General features: G+C 39.7%; 1 pseudogene; it reads right to left on the bottom strand.

Annotated features, from left to right (window-relative positions):
* Positions 1 to 5,281: 5,281 nt before the first annotated feature.
* On the bottom strand, positions 5,282 to 5,825 carry LOC142441386 (protein-L-isoaspartate O-methyltransferase domain-containing protein 1 pseudogene; annotated as a pseudogene).
* Between the last annotated feature and the right edge of the window lie 818 nt (positions 5,826 to 6,643).

The raw sequence follows: 6,643 nt of genomic DNA, 5'->3' as shown, positions 1-6,643 counted from the left end.
TTGGATAAAAGTGAAAAATATTGCAAGTGAGGGTACCAGTCAAAAAGCACGATAGAAACACCTTAATTAACAATTGTAGAATGAAGGGGGAAGTGCAGAGTGGAGACCCAAGGCCCAAGTGTCAGCCACTGGAGATCCCCTCATAGAGGGGTTTAGGAGAGGAGATGGGTCAGTCAGGGTGCGAGGTAGTACTGATGAAGAACACAGCTTTCCCCCAGATCCTGGATGCTTCCTCCCCCCAACTACCATGATCCGAATTCTACCTTGCAGGGCTAGATAGGGCAGAGGTTGTACACTGGTACATATGAGGGCTAGAGGCACAGGGAATCCAGGGTGAATGATACCTTCAGGACCAAGGGTGTGAGGGGCGATGCTGGGAGAGTGGAGGGTGAGTGGGTTGGAAACGGGGAACTGATTACAAGGATCCACATGTGACCTCCTCCCTGGGAGAGGGACGGCAGAGAAGGGGGGCGAGGAAGACTCCGGATAGGGCAAGATATGACAAAATAACTATGTATAAATTACCAAGGGCACATGAGAGAGGGGGGAGCGGGGAGGGAGGGGACAAAAAAAAGAGGACCTGATGCAAAGGACTTAAGTGGAGAGCAAATGCTTTGAGAATGATTGGGACAGGGAATGTATGGATGTGCTTTATACAATTGATGTATGTATATGTATGGATTGTGATAAGAGTTGTATGAGCCCCTAATAAAACATTCAAAAAAAAGAAAAACAAACAAACAATTGTATTGTTTTTATCAGGTATTATTTAAAATTTTTCATTAATATTTTAAAGCTCACAACATAATATCTAGTGTTGTGTACCTTTTATTCTTATGTAAATATTAACTTTATGAAATAATAGACTACCTTTCAGTATAACTCTTTTTAAAACAACAGTGAACTGATTGTTAAATGATTTGAATCTCACCACTGGGTAAAGAGTTACGGAAACCCTCAGGGGTCATTCTACCCTGTCCTCCGTGGCAGTGGGTTTGTGTTCAAAGTACTTCAAAATAAAAGCAGGACTAGACTGGATCCCACCACTGGCTCAAAGCTGCCAGTTGATCTGTTCAAAAAAGAGGAGACTGTGTGCTCCTCTAAAGAGAGTCTCAGAAACCCAATACAGGGTTACTCTGAGTCAAAATTGACTCAGCTACAGTGAGTTTGCGCTGAATTTTGGATTGCTTGGTTTTGTTTTGTTTTTTTTTTTTTTGATTATTTTTGTACCTAAAACAAGCAGATGATTGTTTGGTTTTAAGAGAACTTCCTTTAAAAAAAAACCAAATGACCTCACTCTTCACTCATGTTGGACAAACAAGCTTTAGAGAATCCTGCTTTGAAGACATTCCAACTAAAATCTTGTAGGTGTTTCAGTAGCCCTTGGTAGATTGCAGGTTCATAGTGTACATTTTTGTAGAAGCAGACAGTTTCCACAAAAAGGTGCTTCCATGTGACCTTGAAAATAAATTAATAAGTGAAGAAAGTATAAATATTAGCCTGACAGTCATTTTTAAGTAGAGCATGACAGGTGCCATAGAAAGCATCTTGAAATTTTACAGTAGGAGTTAAAATAGGAGTTATATAGAAGATATCAGAATAGTGACTGAATATTTATTATATAAATGTGCAAGCCTATAACCAGCTGTTGAAGAAAATGGGGTAGAAGTCAATTCACTCTTCAGACTACATCTCCATAAGTTTTAATAGGTAAAAGGAAGAAAATATTGCTAAGTTTACAAAGATGAAGCTCATGATACGACTGATTGAGTTCACAGTATTGCCCTTTGCCAGCGGGGAGGGCTCCTCAAAACAGCCAGGACAGACCTCTAAGAAGATGGTGCAGAGATCCAGGAAGGAGAATTGAAGGAGACAGTGATTGGATTAATTTTAAGAGAAGCCTTTGCTGAAATTACTCATAAAGTATACATGGAGAGTAAGGGCATACAGAGATATAGAATAGAATTCTCTGGGTCAAAAATAAATAAATCTGAATGTCCATGATTTTTTCCCCTGCAAGTCCTTATTGAAAAATTCATTTACCTCTAGCGGTGTCAAGGGACTCTGTCAGCCCTCATTATTGTAACCAAAAAAGAAAAATAAGGAAAAGGTTTAGAGAGCCAGGTCTGAAAGGAATGGTGTCATTTCTGCCTTTCAATCGTCAGTGAAAGCAGTTTCTGTTACCAAAACCTCCCAGAGCCCAGGGCCCAAACCACCCCCTGTTCTAGTAGGTTTGTCAAGTCAGTTACACCGAATAAATGAGATACAAACAAACAGGGAAACGAGATGGAAATAATGAAAGTTCAAGTCGCGATTTTCAGATGATGCTAAAGTCTGTCTCAGCATCTAGCCAAGCTAGAAAACATTAAATTCCATATTTATTCTTAGCCTATGGAAGAAACCAGGTCAGAGATTTGCTTAGAGTTGATGGGTACCATTTCAGTCGTAACTACTTGGGAGCTACTGGGAATTATTTCCTTAAATTGGATTCTATTAACATTGTTTGGTGCCTTCCACCAGAATCTCATCACAATTCCGGAAGCTGTATGCAGAACATGCCTGGAAGAAGGCAGGCCAAGATATTAGAAGCCACATTTGAGTGACTCAAGTCCTTGATGCTATCTGATTAGTCTCAATAATTCAACACCTGGATAATATCCATGAGAGATATTTTATAAATCAAGACAAAGTATCCCAGGCAACAACACTGATGTCATTTGCCCATGGGGTTACTTCTGTTTGGAATTCGTCTTCATTGGTAGGCATTTGATGTGAAGTTTATCTGCCCCTCCCTGGGCTGGCCAGAGAATAGGGGAGGCAATCACTCTCTCAGGCATTTTGCCTGAGGACAAGATTATCTCCGCCTTTGGTTAAGGACCAGGAAGCATTCAAAGGATGCTTCATCTATGCGGGGTGGGGGGAGGGGGGGAGGGTGGTGGTGGTGGGGACTGCAAATGGATTTGGGACTGTCACTGCCATCCATACCCTTTTGCAAACCAGTGTGTTCAGAACTTCAGCTCTCGTACCTACCTTTCACAGACTTGAAGCAAGAATGCTGGACAACTGGCCCTGAATACCTTTCCTTTTCTTTGTGAACTCTGGTGGTCAGAAAGATACTGCCCTGCCTCCTTCCCCACCCTACACACACATTTTGTCTACTGTAAGTGCATTTGTTTGCAACTTGGTTCTTTTTTTTCTCTTCATTTTTACTTCTTTATTTGAAGTCAGTAGTCATAACTGTAAAAAGAATACGTTTAAAAACACAAGATACATTTCAATGACCAAAAAATGCAATCAACATTCATATCTACTGTACATTTCAATTTGCCAAAGTCAACAGAATGAAAGATGACATGAAATATCAACCTTCAAACATACTCTTAACTGCTAAAGAGTGACGTCATCACTGAAGAATGTACTTTTTGTATTTATAGACACCTGTTCCAATTCAAAAAGTGGGGAGTAGGAGTGGGCAGGTAAGTTTCCTCAGGTTTCTAAATAAATATATGTGGGTAACAGAAATTAAACTTCAAAAGCATTTAAATTAAAACAACATTTATAATAGATGGTCATTGTTAAAAACAACTGAAACAATGACTTTATCTTTTCCCAGTAGAAATGACACTGAGCATCTCTCCACAGTAAGGGCATATTAAATCATCTAAGACATGTGTGGTGACCCCTACATGGCAGAGTAGATGCAACTCTTTCCCATGGATTTATTTTTCAAATTCCTAAAATATCCCCATTTACTTAGAATGCTTGATGCTTAGAATGTTTCAAACACTTGTTTTTATATGTGTGGAATGAATAGAGTTGAAAGCTTAAAAATAACCATTTATTACCAGGATTTGAATTTTGCCGAGAGAATGCTCCTTTCAAGGAACATTGGGCTTCCTTAAGCTAATCTTATCAACTATTGTAACAGTGGTGCTGGTGCTCATAAGTGACCTTTTATATTTTTTCTCTTAAAACTGATGTAACTCTTAAGTAGTAAATAAGTTACCGTGTTCATTTTATTTTTCTATGAGGAATGACAGTTTTCAGGCTTTACCTTGAAAAGCAGAAATAAAGCAGACTAATTATATCATTAACTAACAGTTTAACTGCTGCTAAGTTAAAATCAAAATTCAAATGATAAAGAGTGGACGTACGTGCTATTAAGCACAAGTGAAAGCCAGTGTAATTTTACCAAAAGAAACTTAGGGAAACATGGGAGGAAGTTAAACGAGCAAAATGTAAGGTCCCAAAGATGACATTATGACTCTGAATTGATATTCAAACAAAAACAATGTCTACATAAAACGAACATTCCTTATACTATGAAAAGATGAATTTCTGAAGTACTGGCAATCACTCAACTACCATGTCAAAAATAAAAATTCCGATGAAATGGAAGTTTCTTTTGCTAACGTCGATGTGCTGAGTGGCTCTGCTGGGCCCTGCTACTTCTAGCTGTCCACAACAGCAGGAGCGACTCATGCTTCCCACCCTCAGCATGTGCGAGAAAGAGAGGAACGTTTGAAAAAATCCTAAATATCCCATCTTTTCAAACTCCAGAGAAAGAAAATTTCATTATTTAAAAACACTGAGAATTTAAAGGTTCATACAAAGTGAGAGTTTTATGAAGTATATACATTTTGACATCCACTGGATTTCCTCTTAAAATCTCTATGAGAGAAGCAGTTATTTCCCCATATCTTTTGGCAACAGGTTTAAAGCAAAAGTAGCAGGGCTCTTGAATTCCATGAAGTTTTCCTTTTTTTTTAAAGCTAAATTATTCAGTACCTGTGTTGTCATTGCACTCATATATTGCCCGGAATATATCTATTAGCAACACAGCAATAGTGATTGTAACAACATTCAGGTAAATAGGTCTACAAAGTGTTTGATTTCCTTATTAGATAAAAAAAAGTTTTTCTAGAGGAAATGCAAACAACTATAACTTAGATTATACATGTTTATCAATTAACCTTATATAAAATTAAATTTAACCATCACCACTACGTATCTGTAGGGAATCAGAAAAATATTTACATTACACAAAGTCTTGACTATTGTAATCCACTTTGAAATCACTCAGTTAAAACAGCATTTTCCCAAGATTTAAAGAAAAATATATTTTATAAAGGGGATTCTTTTTAATCACTTAATACATCGTTTTTGTTACTATGACAAAACAAGTTATGCTTCTTTCCACTATAATTTGCTCTGATGAAAGAAATATTCTTTTTAAAATTCCTAACAAAGGCTACATTTGTAGGCATTCCTCCTTGGTTTGTTATTTGTCTCTAAAACATGTCAAGTACGCTTTTAAAGATTCAGGAAGAGGCAACTTCATGATTCTTTCTCTCAGCAGATTTTGAGGAGGCTCTTCTGCTTTCATGGCTTCACCGTGACCTTTCTCCTCTTTCTCTTTGCTCTCTTCTTCCATTTTTTCATCTTCCTCCCTGTTTGGAAGCTGAGGAAAGAACTGATTACCCACAAACACGTAAGAGTTGGAGCTAACAATCTGTTTAACTTTCTTTTCCTTTTTGAGGGAGCTCTGGGCGGAAGCCCCTTGGCCTTTATCTCATCATTGATGAAATTTCTAAGTGTACGATGTAAATGGGAGCCAGATCCTGTAGGTTCCTGACAGCACATGGAGGGAGTCCCACGGAACCTGCTTTACCATTGTCTTTCTTACTTGGCTGCACAAGTGGAGCAAATGAAACAGCCAGAATACTTTCACTTTCCCAAGTGTCTTGTCCAGTTCGCATAATTTGCGTTAACGGATCCTCTATAGGCATGACTAGAATGCCACCGACTTTCAGTAGTGTTTTCATGGTCTTTCTGAACTCCAGCTCCACAGTGAATTCGATCATATTGATGGCTGTCAGATGCTATCTGGAGGCAATTTCCAACAACAAAGGCAGGTTCACAAAACTCAAATCTGAACAATGTGCTTCTTTAAAGGTGCTTGCTGGAGTATCTTCATCATGGGATGGACAACGCATCCTGCACAGCAGGGACCTTGCCAACTTGACCACATAGGTCTTTTGATAAGCTGCCAGGAGATCGGGTGACCTCGCCTGGACCTGCAGCTTCCCTAGACAGATAGTCTAGGGCTAGGAGCTGATTATCAAAGCCTTCACTATTTCTGATGAAGCTCTCCAGCTTTTCCTTGGCATTTTCGACCACACCTGAATGAAGCTCAATCCCATGGTTTATTCCAAAAGGACCTGTAACCCGGCAGTCCGGCCGCTCAGCCGCAGAGGGGCGCAGTTCCAGGCGCTTGGACTCTGAAGTCTCAAAGACACGACACCCGCTGCCCAACCACCACACAGCGGCGGCTGATGCCGGAAAGGCGAGCCCAGAACCCGCGGCCGGTGAAGCGCGACCATCCGGCTGCGGCCACAGCTTTGCTTCTCATGAATTGATAGTTAATTATAATGTTTAGAACTGAAAGGGATGCGAGGTCTTTTGGCCTTGCTTTACGTGATGGCCACTTACTGGCGACCCAGGCAAGTGGAGTACCTGGCGTGTTTTCAGTTGACTATTCATGGCCAAAGTTGACCTGACTCCTCCTAAATTTCTGTTTTCACTCCATTTCAGGGCATTTTTTTCAGATCTGGTGACTTCAGCAGACTTAATTATGAAAACA

The sequence above is a fragment of the Tenrec ecaudatus genome, chromosome 2, assembly GCF_050624435.1.
Source record: "Tenrec ecaudatus isolate mTenEca1 chromosome 2, mTenEca1.hap1, whole genome shotgun sequence".
Classification (NCBI taxonomy): Eukaryota; Metazoa; Chordata; class Mammalia; order Afrosoricida; family Tenrecidae; genus Tenrec; species Tenrec ecaudatus.
Note: the sequence above shows the minus strand (reverse complement) of the source record. Positions and strands in the feature narration are given on the sequence as shown.